This window comes from Aquarana catesbeiana, linkage group LG09, assembly GCF_042186555.1.
Source record: "Aquarana catesbeiana isolate 2022-GZ linkage group LG09, ASM4218655v1, whole genome shotgun sequence".
NCBI lineage: Eukaryota > Metazoa > Chordata > Amphibia > Anura > Ranidae > Aquarana > Aquarana catesbeiana.
In genome coordinates this window covers 298,466,838-298,484,776 of record NC_133332.1, presented here as the reverse complement: position 1 = coordinate 298,484,776, position 17,939 = coordinate 298,466,838, and the positions used below count along the sequence as shown (strand labels likewise).

General features: G+C 45.6%; 1 protein-coding gene across 2 annotated transcripts in view; it reads left to right on the top strand.

The window, feature by feature from the left end:
* Positions 1-3,291: 3,291 nt before the first annotated feature.
* ASS1 (argininosuccinate synthase 1) overlaps positions 3,292-17,939 on the top strand; it is a 155,364-nt gene continuing 140,716 nt past the window's right edge. The window contains exon 1 of one of the 2 annotated variants that reach the window (XM_073600484.1): positions 3,292-3,385. The gene's annotated coding sequence lies outside the window, so the exon portion shown is untranslated. The remainder of the gene's footprint in view (positions 3,386-17,939) is intronic. The other variant, XM_073600483.1, reaches the window with a different exon arrangement.

The following is a 17,939-nucleotide window of genomic DNA, read 5'->3' as shown; positions in this document are numbered from 1 at the left end:
ATTCAACACAAATGTACATGAGGAGGAAAAGAAGCAGTTCGGGAGCTCATGGAGGACATTAGAAGGAGATTATAGGGTCATTAAGTAGTGGATGTCTATGGATTATTTTGGGAGAGTAAGGCTATCATTTAGTGTCACTTTAAAGCAGTAGTAAAGCCCGCCTTGTCATATTTACCTACAGGTAAGCCTAAAATAAAGCTTCCCTGTAGGTAAAATGAAGATCTCCTAAACACAGGGCCGGTGCTACCACTAGGCAAACTAGGCAGCCGCCTAGGGTGCACTGCTGCCTATGGCACCCAGCCACTGGTGTTCCTACTCTCTTCTCTTTTCAGCAAGCAACTAAGTCTCAGCATCAGCAGGCAGCTGCCGCTCCGTTCGCACATAGTGTCAGAGGGACAGCGGCGGAGGACTGTGTCTGTGTCCCGACTCACAAATGAATGGAAGCAAGCAAACATTTATTGATGGGCACTGGTAGGCTGCATTTGATGGGAGCTGATAAGGCTAAATTTGATTGGTGCTGGCAAGGCTGCATTTGATGGGTGCTGGTGAGGATGCATTTGATGGGTGCTGGTGAGGCTGCATTTGATGGGCGCTGGTAGGCTGCATTGATAGGCACTGGTGAGGCTGCATTTGATTGGTGCTGGTAGGCTGCATTGATGGGCACTGGTGAGGCTGCATTGATGGGCGCTGGTGAGGCTGCATTTGATGGGTGCTGGTGAGCGTGCATTTAATGGGCGCTGGTGAGGCTGCATTTGATGGGTGCTGGTGAGTGTGCATTTGATGGGTGCTGGTGAGTGTGCATTTGATGGGCGCTGGTGAGGCTGCATTTAATGGGTGCTGGTGAGTCTGCATTTTATGGGCGCTGGTGAGACTGAATTGATGGGTGATGGTAGGCTGCATTGATGGGCACTGGTGAGGCTGCATGTGATTGGTGCCGGTAGGCTGCATTGATGGGCGCTGGTGAGGCTGCATTTGATGGTCACTTCATCAAAAAGGTGGGGTATACATGCACAGGGCAAAGAGGGTGGAGTCAGGGGAGTGGCAAAATGAGGTTTCGCCTAGGGTGTCAAAAATCCTTGCACCAGCCCTGCCTAAACATGCACCATTTATGAGATATTCACCCTGCATGCAGCTGCTGACATCACTGGAGAAAGCGCTCTGAAGGTCCAGCATACCATGCCAGACCTTTAGAGCTTCTTGCTGGAATCGAGGGCTCCCGCGCGCATGTTTCGGGAGTGGAGTCATCGCGTCTCCTGCCACTCACAGTGCCGGAGCTCGCCAACCCGGAAGAAATACTGTTGGGAAGATGTGAACCCTCTCAGCAGTGACTGTCCACCACCGGAAGGGCTTTGTTCTAAGGTAAGTATTTCATTATGTGCGAGTATGCAATGTATACTAGCACATTATGCTATTTTCTTACAGGTGTGTTTTTTTTTTTTTTTTTTTTTTTTTTTTTAGCAGCGGTTTACTATTGCTTATGACGGAGATGGGGAAAAGCTTTTACTTACCTGATCCTCTCCTCCCCCCCAGCAGCTGGCGCTCTCCTCTACTCCCCTACACTCCCGCAGTGGACTGTCCCTTAAGGTCCTCAGGTCCAGTGCAGGGCTATGGGCAGAGCACCTGTGAGTCTGCGACTGCTGGAGCATAAGGGAGAAGAAGCTGCGGGGACGGTATTACAACCTGCAGGAGAGGAGGATCGGCTAGGTAAACTGCTTTTTGCAGCCCCCTAATCTAAATAAGCATTTATACTTTGCAGTCCCAGTGCAAGGGAGGATTTTTACTTTCCCCATTTTTACTTTCTATCAACTACCTAATGGCTCTGTAAACCTTTTTTTCATTTTCTGTTTGTTCTTCTGCCTCCTTGTCATGTCCTCTGTAAACTCCCAGACCTCTCCTTTTCCCTCTCCCTCGTTTTTGTCTGTAATGAGGCTGCGTTGCAGTCATGTACACTTCTCTACATCATACATCTCTCATAGTCCTTAGGCCATCTCATTGAATTGATCTCTGCAGTGGCTCTCTCCTCTCTCTCTGTTTACAGAGGCAGCAGCAGGAGCCATTGCCTCCCACTGCTGTCAAACCAATCATGTGAACAGAAAATACGGTGTGACAGAAAGCGCAATTACGGTGTGACAGAAAGGGCCCTTTCACACTGGGGCGGCGTCGGCGGTAAAACGGCGCGATTGTAAGCGGCGCTTTACCGTCGGTATTCGGCCGCTAGCGGGGCGGTTTTACCCCCCGCTAGTGGCTGAGAAAGGGTTGAAAACCACCGCAAAGCGCCTCTGCAGAGGCGCTTTGCCGGCGGTGTAGCCGCGCTGTCCCATTAATTTCAATGGGCAGGAGCGGTGAAGGAGCCGGTATACACTCCGCTCCTTCACCGCTCCGAAGATGCTGCTAGCAGGACTTTTTTTCCTGCCCTGCTAGTGCACCGCTCCAGTGTGAAAGCAGCGCCTGTTTCGGGTCGGTTTGCAGGCGCTATTATTAGCACAATAGCGCCTGCAAACCGCCCCAGTGTGAAAGGGGCCAAAGTATTGCAACGACTGCCATTTTATTCTCTAGAAAAAAAAAAATGTATAATGTTTGGGGGTTCTAGGTAATTTCCTAGCAAACAAACCTGTTTTTAACTTGTAAACAACAAATCTCAAAAAGAGGCCCAGTCCTTAAGTGGTTAAAAAAATATATATATATATATATATATAAAGCCTTGACAAACACTTTAGACTCCGTTCACATCTAGGTGTCCCGGCGATGCTGCCCATGATCCCAAATCACGGAAAATCGCGGGACGCCCTTGCGATCCACTGTCAATTCCAATAGCACTGCAATCACGGCGCGATTTTGCGGCCATTGTCGCCTGACGAATTGCGGTAAAATCGCGCACACAGAATCGTGGGATGCCTGTTGCCCAAAAGAAGTTCTTGTACTCCAGTCTGCCCACGATCCGGGATGCCTAGATGTGAGATGTGAACGGAGCCTAAAAAATACAAGCTGGAATTTTTTTTTTTTTTTTTGTTTAGTGTCACTTTAGCACATTTCTAGTCTATCAAATGTGTCTTTGGATACACTTGACACATATGTAGTAGTCATGTGCTATGGCTGTACATTTCCCTACATGAAGACAGATTCTTTTTAGTTTTTAGCAGAGGAGTGAGAAAAGTCCTATCAGTGCTGTTCTCTTATAATGATGGGTGATGATCAGGTGAGATGGCCCTGACACCCCCTGGCACTGCCCCCCCCCCTGGAGATCAGCAATCAGTGCAGGATTAGCTGTGACAGCTAGGCAGGTACTGGCAGTGACGTCATGACCACACCCCCTGCCCTCCTCTGCTATGTAAAGTGTTGTAAGCACTGGCTGAGCACAGACAGATCATCCTGCACTGTGAGCACTGTGAGTACTCTGCCCTCTGGGCATAATCATCACCCCCTTTCTGCTGCCATGCTTCTGGATCCCCTCTGATCTCCCCCTTCTCCCCGCCCTCCTCTTCTTCTTCTTCTACCACCATCTCTGTCTATAGTGACTGCTCACATACATGTTACAGCAGTGCTGGTTGCTTCTATAAAAAGGCATGCCAAAACAGGGGCTAGGGCTGACACATTAATAGCTGTCTTGCTAGGAGGAAGCACTGGGGGACTCTAGGAAACCTGTAGTCAGAGAACCAGGCACAGTGCCATGGCTGACCTAAGATGCCTATTTGCCTGGCGTTGTCTGAAAATTCACTTTGATTTGACTTGCACAGTGCCTCTGAAAGCATTGAAGCCAGAGACAGCCGGGCAGCCAGCATTTTCAGATCTTGGTGAGTAATGATGAGGCTTGCAGTACCCAGCTAGATGTGTTGAATTTACTAGAGCAACTGTGCATTGCAACCAATCAGCTTCTAGCTTTAGTTTGTTTAGTTAGGCTCTGACAATAAAAGCTAGAAGCTGATTGGTTGCTATGCGCTGCTCCAGTCTTTGTAAACTCTGCTCACGTTTCTGAATTGAAGTGAAAGGCTTTTGGTAATGGGGGGGGGGGGGGGTTCTATGGAAAGTGAAGCAAAGCTGGTAATGTTGTTCATAGCATGTGACCTCCTAGAATGAGTTGATCTGGGCTCCCATGTCTTTTTTTTTTTTTTTGAAGGGGGATGAGAATTAGGATTTCTGTTTTGTCTATTTCCATTGTATTCCTCTCACTGTGACCCCCATACAAGCAATAAAACAATCTGTCTGATTAGGGCCCCTTTTACATGGGCTTTCCAATCAGGTCCACATGTCAGTTTTTCAGGCGGACCCTCCATAGAGCGGCGGTGACATGACATGGTGACATGTCTGCTGACACCCACTGCTCTCCAATCCGATCCTGTCCATGAAATCCAGACTGATGGTGACCCTATTTTCCATCAATCTGGCGGACAGGCGGTCCGTTTTCATTCGATCTCCCCATAGAAGAGAGCGGGGCTCTGACAGGTTTGTCTCAGCACAGTGAGCCAAGACGGACCTGTCATCCACCTGCTCAGCGGAGATCAGCGGAACGATCCCCCCCCCCCGAGCAAAGCGAAGTCCGCCGGGCGGGCCGTCCGTGTGAAAAGGACCCTAATGTGTTTCAGCTTCCGTATCCCGGTAGAAGAGAAGAGCTCCCTTAGGCTCCATTTACACAAATGCGTTTTTTCATGTTTTTTTACAGAAAAGCATGACATTTTATTAACATGGGCTTCTATGAAACACGTTCACATAAATGCAGTTTTGTGCCTCTGTGTTTTTGGAAAAGGTCAGGGACTTTTTTTAAAAGCAAAACTGTGCTTTTTTTTGTGTGTTTTTGGTTCAATAGAGAAGCTGCAGGAAAGCATGTTGTGCGTTTTTACTGCAATTTTGTCATGATTTGAATTTTGTGTTTTTTAATCTGCCCTACAACAAATTAAAAAAAAAAAAAAAAAGCATTAAAGACTCAAAAAGCGAATCGCAGTAAAACGCAAAAAGCACTGCAGAAACGCTCATAAGGAAACTGCATACGTGTGAATCGAGCCTTATAGGGACACAAACAGCAATACCAACCTAACGGAGTTCCTAATTCTCCCTGTCCATCCAAAACTTATTTAAAAAGTTATGGCTGGAGCAGAGCTTTCAATCAGCCCCAAAGAACGCTGACGATTCTATGGACAGCATCTTTGCTTTAATCTATTTTTAATCAATTAAAATGCAGCGCAGGGTCTATATGACTTCTTGGCGGTACATGTTATTATTATACAGGGCTAACAGTTTGCACAACACTTTAGCCTCGGTTCACACCAGAGGCGGCACGACTTGGAGGTCGCCTCACCGAGGCGACCTGCACACAACTGCCGGGGCGACTTGCAAAAGGACTTCTGTATAAAAGTCTATGCAAGTCGCCCCCAAAGTCGTACAGGAACCTTTTTCTAAGTCGGAGCGACTTGCGTCGCTCCGATTAGAATGGTTCCATTGTACTGAACGGGACGCTACTTGTCAGGCGACCTAGGTCGCCTGACAAGTTGTCCCAGTGTGAACCGAGGCTTACAGTATAAAAGGGAGAGAGTAGAGTTCCAAGATAATTCAAGACAATAGGGTTAGGTGGGCCCTGCTCCAATTTCCTTGTACAATTTTCCTTTAGATTTACCAAAACCAGATAATATGAGGTCAAATTTAAACACTTTCAATTTGTATGCAATCAGACAGGCACTTGCACTACATAGTTTAAGGTAAAGCTAAAGGAAATTTAATAAGAACATTGTATAATGTATGGCCAGTTTAATAGTTACAATACGATTGATGAATGGGGACCTATGGGACAGTGGAATGTATACTAAAGTGGTTAATGAAATGCTAACCTAATCAATTGGGGACAGGATTCCCCGATTTCAGAAAATTTAGGATCCTTGGATCACCCACCTTTGTTCCACAAAGATTTGTTTTGCCAACCTCCTTGCCCCTTCTGCCCTTCCACTTATTTCCTTTTTTCCTCTCTCTCTCCCCTTTCTGTCTCTTCTACCCATATTGACCTTCTCTATATTTCATGATTTCTTTTTGATGTCCTCCTTCTCCCTATGGACACACTCTCCCCTCTTACCCCTCACCCTCGTACCCTTCACTTCTCTCTCCCACACCAATGATCCCCCCCCCCCAACTCCAACCATGAAGGTAGCTATCCTCCTACCAGTAAAACCCAGTTACCATAGTGCTAATCCCAGTTTCCTTACCTTCAATTCTGGCTTACCGTGACTATGGTTTACCTACTTCTGTATGGTGTTTGGATTGGACCCTTTCCCCATTTTTATTGTATTCCTATACAAAGCTCCCAAAATGTTAAAAGTTAAAAAAACTACCTTGAAAAAGAATAGCACTCGTATTTACCTGTCCCAGCCTGTTCCTTGAACTTTGGCTCTCCTGATGAGCAAAGTCGCTGGTAGAATCTTCAACATTCAACTCCTCCAGTGGTGTTGGAGGCCTGCGTCAACTGCCGCGTTGCTGGGACGTGGCAGCCAGCAGGTGGACTCTGGAAGAGCTAGATGCTCAACATTCTACCAGTAGCTGTGGTGCTCTGGGCACCTCCTAGGGGGGCACTTTGGCCTTTTTGCCTTGGGTGCTAAATGACCTTGTCCCAGCTTTGGGCCATAGGCAACCAGATGTTCCATCAGGAGTGGTGGCCTGATATGGCTGCACTGCAGTGTACTTTTCATTCATTCATAAATAACTAGAGCTTCCAGCATTCATAGTAATCCAAAACAAGCCCACAGGGTAGTCTTATATAGCCTGTTCTCACCTGGGTATTAGGTCAGATTATGGAAGTAGGTATATACCATCCTAAAATCACATTTGTAGTAAGTGGATACAATTTATTTTCAGTCATTGTAGTAAGATAGCAGTGAGTGCTGTCATGTTCTTTAAAATACAGGATAAGGATTTTTGTATGTTCAGATTTATGTTCATGAGATTATTTTACAATTTTACAAACATGATTGCTTTTTTGGTTAAGGTAGCACTAAATGAACCATTTGCCTTCCATAGGTGGTGGCTTATTTAATAAGGTAGGTCATGAATCAAACCCCATCTAAATTATTTGCATATGGTACAAACTATGAGCAAAGCACAGTTCTGTAATGAGGATGGGCACAGTTCTGTAATGAGGATGGGCACAGTTCTGTAATGAGGATGGGCACAGTTCTGTAATGAGGATGGGCACAGTTCTGTAATGAGGATGGGCACAGTTCTGTAATGAGGATGGGTACAGTTCTGTAATGAGGATGGGCACAGTTCTGTAATGAGGATGGGCACAGTTCTGTAATGAGGATGGGCACAGTTCTGTAATGAGGATGGGCACAGTTCTGTAATGAGGATGGGCACAGTTCTGTAATGAGGATGGGCACAGTTCTGTAATGAGGATGGGAACCATTCTTTAATGACGATGGGCACAGTTCTTTAATGACGATGGGCACAGTTCTTTAATGACGATGAGCACAGTCCTTTAATTATGATGAGCAAAGTCCTTTAATGAGGATAAGCACAGTTCTGTAATGAGGATGGGCACAGTTCTGTAATGAGAATGGGCACAGTTCTGTAATGAGAATGGGCACAGTTCTGTAATGACGATGAGCACAGTCCTTTAATGAGGATGAGCACAGACCTGTAATGAGGATGAGCACAGTCCTGTAATGAGGATGGGGACAGGCCTGTAATGAGGATGGGGACAGTCCTTTAATGAGGATGAGCACAGACCTGTGATGAGGATGGGCACAGACCTGTGATGAGGATGGGCACAGTCTTTGAAAGAGGATGGGTACAGTCTTTTAACCACTTGCATCTCATAGCATAGTTATACGGCAGCAGAGTGGCTCGTCTTTGAAAGAGGATGGGTACAGTCTTTTAACCACTTGCATCTCATAGCATAGTTATACGGCAGCAGAGTGGCTCTCCTACCCTGCATCATGCACCTAGTACGATCTGGCACTCTCGAGTAGGGGGCACAGCAGAAGCCGATCAGTGGGTTCCGGCCAATGGATGCCCGCCGGCACCCGCTGAGCAGCGAGGAGAACGACAGAACAGAGCACTGCCTATGTAAACAAGGCAGACCTCTGTCCTGTCAGCGGGGATGTCCTGGAATTTGTTTTCCCTGGAAAGTGGGGAATAAAATGCAGCACATCCCTTAGTAAAAGTACCACATAGTAAACACAAAAACACTAGCTAGGCACACATTTAACCCTTTGATCCCCTAGATGTTTAACCCCTTCCGAGCCAGTTTTATTAGTACAGTGACAGTGCATAGTTTGAGCACTGATTACTGTAACTGGTCCCCAAAAAGTGTCAAAAATGTCAGCTTGTCCACCGCAATATCGCTATAAGTCACTGATCTCCACCATTACTAGTATTAAAAAAAGGCATAGTTAGAAATACTGTCACCGGGAAGTCTAAGAGCCTTTCAGGACAATCTTGGAGAGCGCGTAGCTCCGCCTTCTTCACAGGAAACACATGCAGCCTTTAAATCCCTCCTCTTCCGCCATGGCCTAAGTTATTGTGGTCTCCGACAACTGGTAAACAAAGCACAGAAAACCACCAATCAACCATGATAGACACTTAAAACCACTTCTAAGATAAACAAAGGGAGGGAAGTAATGGTTGTCCTGAAAGGCTCTTAGAAATACCTTCACCGGTAAGTCTAATTATGCCTTTCTCAAATCGTCTTTCAGGACAACCTTAGAGAGGATAACCGAGAAACTTACCCTAAGGTCGGACTACTGCCTGCAGTACCTTCCTGCCGAAGGCTTGATCTGCGGCGGACAGTAAATCCAACCGATAGTGTCGGAGAAACGTTGAATAATTAACCAAGTAGCAGCCTTACAGATTTGTTCAAGCGTAGCACCAGCCCTTTCAGCCCAGGAAACTGCCGTAGATCTTGTGGAATGAGCAGCAATACCTGAAGGGGGTATTTCTCCTTTTGCTTTATAGGCCTCTGTGATTGCCAATCTAAGCCATCTGCCCAGTGTACTTTTGGAAGTTTTCTCTCCCTTGCGTGAGTCTGAGAAAACCACAAAGAGAGCATTCGATTTTCTGAATTTTTTGGTTACTGCAAGAAAGTGTAACAAACATCTCATGTCCAGAGTATGAAAAGCTTCTTCTCCTGGATTGGTCGGAGTTGAAGAGAAAGTTGTCAGGATTATTTCTTGTGATCGGTGAAAGGTAGAAGAAACCATAGGAATAAACGCTGGGTCCATTTGAAGGACCACTCTGTCTGCAAAAACTTTCAGGAAAGGTTCTGTAACTGCCAGAGCTTGGAGCTCACTGATTCTTCTTGCAGAGGTGATGGCCACCAGAAAAATTGTTTTGAAAACCAAATTCTGCAAGGATGCTTCTTGTAAGGGTTCAAACAGGGCTCCCCAGAGTCCCTGCAAAACAATAGACAAATCCCTGGGAAACTGGGAAAATCTTTAAGGGCTACTGGACTATTTTGGATAAAGTTCTTTCAAAATAAACAGATAGAGCCACCACCTGAGTCTTCAGGGTGCTGGCTGCCAGTCCCTTCACCATTCCCTCATGGAGAAATTCAAGAACAGATACTAAACTCTTAACCTGGAGGCCTTTGGAAGCACACCAGGAATTACATTTTTTCCAGACCTTCATGTATAAGGCCTGAGTGACTTCTTTTCTACTTGAAAGAAGGGTCTTTACTACTTTGTTAGATAGTCCTTTTGCCTTCAAAAGGTCTTCTTCAAAAACCAAGCTGTTAACTGAAGATAGTCCACTTCCGGATGGTTCACTAACCCTTGTGATAGAAGATCTTTTCTGGACGGTAACTTCCATGGAGGTTCTGTGGCTAGATTTAACAGAGCCGCGAACCAAGGCCTTTTTGGCCAGAAGGGAGTGACCAGGAGGGATTGGTCTTTTCTTCTCTGAACTTCCTTAAGACCAGTGGTATCAGAGGAAAGGGGGGGAAAAGCATAGCACAGCTGGTAATGCCACGAATGGGCAAATGCATCTATGCCTACTGCTTGATCATCTTGGAGGAAAAAGAAGAATTTGCGTACTTTTGAGTTTTGTTGGTTGGCAAACAGATCTATTTGGGGTTGCCCCCAAGCTTTGGAGATCGTCAGGAAGACTTCTTGATTTAGGCTCCATTCTGCTTCCACCAGCTTAGAAGATCTGCTAGCAGATTCTGAGAACCTTTCAGATGGACTGCTGATAATGAGGCCACGTTCTGTTCCGCCCAGGTCAGTAATTGACTGGCCAAATCTAGGAGCCTTTTGCTCCTGGTTCCCCCTTGTTTCATTATGTAGGCTACTGCAATTGTATTGTCTGACAGAACCTGAACATGATGGCCCTTTACTAAATATTGAAAGGCTAGGAGACCCAGAAAAACTGCCTTCAGTTCCCGTCAGTTTGAGGAATTTTGGGCTTCTGATTTGGACCAGACCCCCTGAGAAGTCTGGTGGGCTCCCCAGCCCCAGGAACTCGTGTCTGTCGTGAGACGCTTGTCCAGGGGAAAGACCCAAGAAAGGCCTTTTGTCAGGTTGGACGGATTTCTCCACCACCAGAGACCCCTTTTTACCTTTAAGGACAGTTTTATCTGTTTTTCTAGTGGTTCCTGGTAGGACCAACTGCGAAGTATGTTTAACTGGAGGGGTCTGGAGTGCAATCTGGCCCACTGAATGGCTGGAATCGATGCCGTAAGAAGACCTTAGACTACCATAGCTGACCTGGCTGACACTGACAGGATGTTCTGAACTTGTTTCACAGCCGATTGGATCTTCACCTTTTTTTCCTGCGGTAGAAAGACTTTTTGAAGCACCGAGTTTATGGTATAACCCAGAAACTTCATCTCCTGTGAGGGTTCCAGATTTGACTTTTCCAAATTTAGGAGCCACCCTAAATTCTTGAGGTGAGTCTGGGACGCCTGGAGATTTGATGAGACTTTGGAGTTTGCGAAGAACAACAGGTCGTCCAGATAGGGGACAACTGATATCCCTTTCAACTTCAGAGGTTCCAGAGCTTCCGCCATTATTTTTGTGAAGATCCTGTGGGAGAATAAAAGTCCGAACGGCAGAGCTCTGAATTGGAGGTGCCAGACTGAGGTCCCCAGATCCAGGGCTAGACGAAGAAAGCATTGAGAAGCCTGATTTATCGGAACATGAAGATAAGCCTCTCTTGGATCCAAGAATGCCATGAAACAGCCTGGAGTCAGCAACTTTGTAATTGAAAATATTGCGTCCATCCTGAAATGGTTGTACCAAATTGATCTGTTCAAGATCTTTACGTTCAGAATCAATTGGTACTTTCCTGAAGGCTTCTTTACCAGGAATATATGAGAGTAGAAGCCCCTGCCCTCCTGATCTTTTGGGACCTGGATAATTACTTCTTGTTGAATCAGATCCTGCAACAGGCTCATCATTGCTGAAGCTATTTCCCAATCTCTTGGTAGGGCTGTAAAATCTGCTTGGGGGTTGTGCTATAATGCTTTTCACGAACAGGCTTGGAGATGTCATGTTCCACTGCAGGTGAAAAGCTGACAATCTTCCCCCTACTTGGGGGGAGATTGTCACTTACTTTTGGAGGGCTGGTCTGGAGGAGGTCTGAAAAGAACTCCTCCTCTTCCCTTACCCCTTTGGGAGCCCCAACGGCTCTTACGGTCCTGTTCCTTATTTTTGTGGGGCTGTTGAACAGCATGAAAATTCTTTTTAATTGGCTGTTTTTTCTTAGCAGGGAAAGCCTTTTTCTTGTCGGCCATCCTATCTAAAATTGTTTCAAGGTCTGGACCAAAAAGCAGATCACCCGTAAAAGGTAAACTGCACAGCTTAATCTTGGAAGCTGTGTCACCAGACCAGGTTTTCAGCCAGACTGCACGTCTGGCTGAGTTCACCAGTGCTGATGACCTTGCTGCCAATTTAACTGATTAAAGGAAAAGATTCTAACAGATCTTTCCGTGGTGTGCCTGCTTCAATGTGGCTTTTCAGCTTTTCAACCCAGCATTCCAGGTTCCTTGCCACAACTGTGGAAGCCATAGCAGGTTTGAGGCTGACTGATGTTGAATCCAAAGCTTTTTTAAGGAGGAAGTCTGCCTTCTTATCCATTGCGTCCTTCAGCACCCCCATATCATCAAACGCAAGGTCTGTGCGTCTAGAAACTTGCGAGAAAGCGGCATCTGCCCGTGGTTTCTTATTCCAAACCTCGGACTCCTTATCTTCGAAGGAAAACCTTCTCCTAAGGGTCTTGGAGAAAAAAGCGCCTCTCTTGGGGTCCTTCCATTCTTTGTTGACTGACTCTGATAGGACCCTATGAACTGGAAACACTCTGTGTTTAGTTTCATCCAGACCCTGGTACATTTTGTCGTGTACTGACAGTTGTACCTTTTCTTTCTGAATTTTAAGAGTAGTGTAGATTACTCTTAAGAGGTCATCCACTTCCTCTAGGGATAGGCTTGTACTGAGAGGTTCTGCTATCGTCTTCCTCTTCCTCCTCATCTGAGTCCCTGAGTGAGAGAAGAGTACTTCCCCTTCATCATCTGAGTCCTCAGTCTCCACTGGTCTGGATGAGGATGCTTTTGGACTAGGTGGTGGATTCTGGGGCTCAACCTGAGCTGCTGGGTTCTGTACCAATATGGACCTGACGGAACTCAGCGAGTTTGTAAGTTCCCTTACAGAGGAGAATAAGTCCTTGTATTGCTGGGACGTTTCTTCCTCCACCAGGTCTTTAATACAGGATATGCACATCGCCTTCTGCCACAAATCTCTAAGGGAGTTCTTGCAAGAAGGACATTTCCTCTGGCTTGGTGGATTTAATTGTTTAGTTTTCCCGAACGCTTTTTCCTGTAACGATAAACAATTTTAACTAAACCTAGTGTCCCTAAAAATACCAAACACTAGGTTCTAGCAGACCCACCACCAAGCCAGAGAGGAGACAGAAAAAACCCAAGCAGTATTAACAGTGAGGCACCCAGTCCACACTGCAGGGTCCGAGTGAAGTAACTTCTGACCCTGCAGCTACAGGCTCCCCTCAGGGAGGAAACAAACAAAACAACAAACCCCACAGGGATCAGGAAAAGGCACCACTGTACCTCTCTTACCCGGGCTTGACCGGTGCTTGGGGTGCCTGCATCCGCCATGGCTGTTTTGCTCTCATCCATCTTGTAGAGAAAAATCAGCAGCAAGGAAGAAAACGCACAGGTTTTTGAAATTTTCCCGGTCCCCGCATCATCAGCGAGGGCCGGAAACGGAGGCGCCGGTGTTCTGACCCGCCCCTTGGTCTCTGCATTCTAGGCGCTTGGAACCAGCAGTGCCACGCTCCCTCAGGAAGCCGCGTCGCCGGCCGGGACCTGGAACCGAGATGTGGGACACGCCGCTGACCAGCAGCGGCCCCCGCCCGACCACCAGAGCCATCTCTAGGAGCCAAGAAAAAAGCGGAATCCGGGTACAGAGACGCCGCACCTCCTGAGGGCCCTAACTCCCCTGAGATGGAGAGACCGGGGACACTGGGACACCGGGACACCCCCCGCCCCTGGTTGGATGCTGGGATGGTCATTAAAGCCAAAAGCAAAGGTAAGCCTGACACTCCCAACCTTGGAGAGAGCGCAGCTCCCTGGTTCTAGGCACAGGCTATGGAGGAGGAAATACAATAACTGAGGCCATGGTGGAAGAGGAGGGATTTAAAGGCTGCATGTGTTTCCTGTGCAGAAGGCGGAGCTACACTCTCTCCAAGGTTGTCCTGAAAGGCGATTTGAGAAATAAAGAATTAAAAAATTCTGTATATATACCATAGTTAGTAGATGCTATAACTTTTGCGCAAACCAATCAATATACGCTTATTTGGGATTTTTTTTACCAAAAATATGTAGCAGAATACATATTGGCCTAAGTTTATGAGGAAATTGGATTTTTTTTTTTTTTTTTATATTGGATGTGTTTTATATCAGAAAATAAAGGAAAAAATATATATATATATTTTTTTATTATTGACTTTTTTTGTTTATAGTGCAAAAAATAAAAAATGCAGAGGTGATCAAACACCACTAAAAGTAAGCTCTATTTGTGGGGAAAAAAGGACAAAATGTGCAGCGTTGCATGACTGCGCAATTGTCAGTTAAAGAAACGCAGTACTGTATAGCAAAAAATGGCCTGGTCATGAAGAGGGGTGAATCTTCCGGAGGTCAAGTGGTAATGACAATGGGTGCAAACCTTTAATGACGATGGGACACGCCCTGTAATATCGAAGGGGCATGTCCTGTAATGACGATGGGTAACCTCCTGTAATGACGATGGGTAACCTCCTGTAATGACGATGGGGCACGTCCTGTTATAATGACGATGGGGCACGTCCTGTAATGCCAATGAGCTCAGTCCTGTAATGATAATGACCACAGTCCCATAATGACGGTGGGCACTTTACATTTCACTTTAAATAATTCTGTCTAGGACAGCGAGTGGGTTTTCTATGTTCAGATCTTTGTTTATTAGAGTAATTTACAATCTCATTGGCATGATCCCTTTTTGGTTGAGGTAGCATGGAATGAACCACTTACCTTCTATAGGTTGAGGCTTATTTAATAAGGCCGGTATGGATCAAACCCCTAGATATCTGCATATGCTACAAACTATAATGTTGAGCACAGTCATGTAATGACGATGGGCACAGACCTGTAATGACGATAGGCATGGACTAGTTATGACGATGGGCACAAACTAGTAATGACGATGGGCACAAACTAGTAATGACAATGGGCACAGACGTAATAATGATGGACACAGACCAGTAATGACAATGGGCACAGACCTGTAATGACAATGGGCACAGATGTAATAACGATGGACACAGACCAGTAATGACAATGGGCACAGACCTGTAATGACAATGGGCACAGATGTAATAATGATGGACACAGACCTGTAATGACAATGGGCACAGACCTGTAATGACGATGGGCACAGACCTGTAATGACGATGGGCACAGACCTGTTATGACGATGAACACAGGCCTGTAACCCAGGGGTTCGCAGCCATTGGTGTATGTACCTCAGGGGGTTACATCTTGCAAGTGCTAAAAGTGCTAAAGTAAATATATAACAATAGTTTAAAACTTTCACAAACAGGAAACCATGTTTTAAATATACCCTCAAGCCTCAGTTTGGGCAACAGGGATGTAGAGAATTGGATATAATTGGAATGAGTTTGCCATTTAGGTCATTGCTTTACATAATTGTTGGGGTATTTTGACAGCTCTAATGCACCAAACTCCAATTTTTTGTGACAAGCTTGAGACCACATGGGAATGTGTTAAAGCTAGCACCATTCATAAAACCTCATTCCTGAATGTGTGTCTGACCTCACCCTTAGAACTAACCTGTTGGGTTGATGACTTGTGACAGGTGGCCGCACCCTCACTTCAGAAGTTAATCATCCCCTTAATACACTTCCATCTTCTCTGGCTTAGTTCGAGGTTCATCTTGTCAATTCCTGTGTTGTACAAGGCTGTTTTGGCAGAAGAATGCACAATCAAAAGTGTAGTGAAGTCTCCTGTCTCTAATTAGAGGTGACAAGACATCCCTTTGTACTGTCTGCTCCATTTACACATCGCTGGCTCCATGTTCTGATCGTACCACCGCATGGAATATTCCTCCAGGCTACCCAATTAGAGGCTGCAGCTGGAAATCTGAAGAGAACGTTTCTAAAGCCAAAACTGTTGGATAGAAAAGGAACACTCGTCAGAGTTTCTCTGCTTGGGAAAGTGGAAAGATTATGCTGGACTCACAAGGTTGTCCTATAGGTGTTCTTATCCAATAGTTTAGTGATGATGTTGGTGTAAGCCAATGGTCTCCAGACTGCGGCCCTTTGCTTGCCTTTATCTGGCTCCTGGTACACTATTCCTCCCACTGATACAAGACACTATTCAGCCAACTAACATCAACAATGGGGCACCATTTCTCCCACTGACACTAATAATGGGGAACTATTCCTCCCAATGATCCCAACCATGGGGCACTATTCCTCCTACTAATACTAAATGTGGCAATGTTTACTCCCACTGGTCCTAGGAAAATGACCACTTCCCCAGGCCACAATCCGGCCCCCCTAAAGTCTGAAGGACAAAAAACTGGCCCTTTGTTTAGAAAGTTTGGAGACCCCTGGTGTAGGTGATCTGTTGTGCTGAGCCTTGGTGTCCTCCAAACTCATCTCTAACCCAAACTTTGAATTTTTGTACTCCAGTGAGTGGACCTTTGGGGTTCAAGTTAAAGATGAGTTCAGAGGAGGCTCAACTCTACAGATCCACCTACACCAATAACATCCAAACAAAAGAACTCGCTGCTCCAGGTGAGACAGGGTGCCCGCCTCAGCTCGCCTCTGCATACGATCAACACTGAAGAAATGGCTGCACTCCAAGATCCATCAAAATTAATAAACGAACATCCCAAGTGTTACAAACAGTTCAAATGGTTGACACGTTTCACACACTCAGAATGCTAATTTGCAGTCCTGTGAGCCTCCAGGTAATTGACCAAATCTAGTCTCCAAAATAGTGTATCTTTGCAAATGATCAGCTGCTAACGTTACGCATGTCTCATAACTATGCAAAATAGTTCAACCAAATTGTACACACGCTGCGCTTATCAAAATAAAAATGTAAGAAATTTCTACTAAATATTAATAAAGTGATATTGTGCTTAACATACAAAGTATACAAAATCTATTAATACTATACATTAATGTGCAATAAACTTCAGTGAATGAATAAATAGGTAAAAGTGCTCCAATCAGCCTGTGTATTGCAAATATTCCACAAAGCTTGTGCAATTTTCAAACATTAATAGATAATTCAAAACAAACATCCATGCGATTTAGTGTTGCATCCATGCATTTCAGTGCTGCATCTATGCAATATGGTGTTAGTGCAATGTTCAAACAATAAAAAGTTAAAAAATACAAAAAAACGCATCCATGCGATTTGGTGCTGCATCCATGTGATTCTATGCAATTCAGTGCTGTGTTGCTGTGCAATGATCAAATTAACAGTCCACAGATCTTCCACAATCCATTCATGTGTTATTGTGAACACAAACTAAAGTGCTGTGCGCTCATACAAGTGCTCCCCCCCAGGTGATAGCCCCTCACCTTAGGGCGTGTGACCTTGCAATTAAGCTTGGTCCGAATGCGCCTTAGAACCTCTCTGAGTTCGATGTTATATGCAGGGTCCTGGATAGATTTGCACTGGCGCCTCTGTTCCTCACAGCAGTCCCGTTTGCACCTCAATATATCAACACAAAAAGGACTTCATGGTGCAGTATGTACTAAATTTATTAAAATCATAAACAAACCCCACAATGGGTACTCACAGTAACAAGGCGCTTAAGGGCGCCACACTAAAACAGCAGAAACGAACGGGCAACAGCGGCCGGTATGGGGTGGCGTGCTAATCTGTCCCAACAGGTTGTATAACATTCGTTTCTGCTGTTTTAGTGTGGTGCCCTTAAGTGCCTTGTTACTGTGAGTACCCATTGTGGGATTTGCAATCTATAAGAGAGACTCGTATTTAGTAAATGGATAGATTGAGTGGCCAGCTAAACTGGGCGTGCCTGGTATCATATGAAACAGTATAGGTGGTAAATAGCCCGTCCCAAATTTTGTATTAAACCTGTGTCTTCTACAATCTATTGGGGGGGGGGGGGGACTCGTATTTAATAAGTGATCTGAGCAACCAGCTATCCTGGATATACACAGGAACAGTACCATGCGGGACAATGTGGTCGGTAAAAATACGGCCCAAATTTTGAATTGTCCCTCTGCCTCCTGTAGTCTATGGGAGGGGCTTGTATTCAAAAAGTGAAATGAATGACACATAAATCCGGAAACAATACTATCGTAATTAAACTGTCATGGGCGGCACAGTGGTGCAGTGGTAGCACTCTCACCTAGCAGTAAGAAGGGTCGCTGGTTCGCATCCCGACCACGACACTACCTGCCTGGAGTTTGCATGTTCT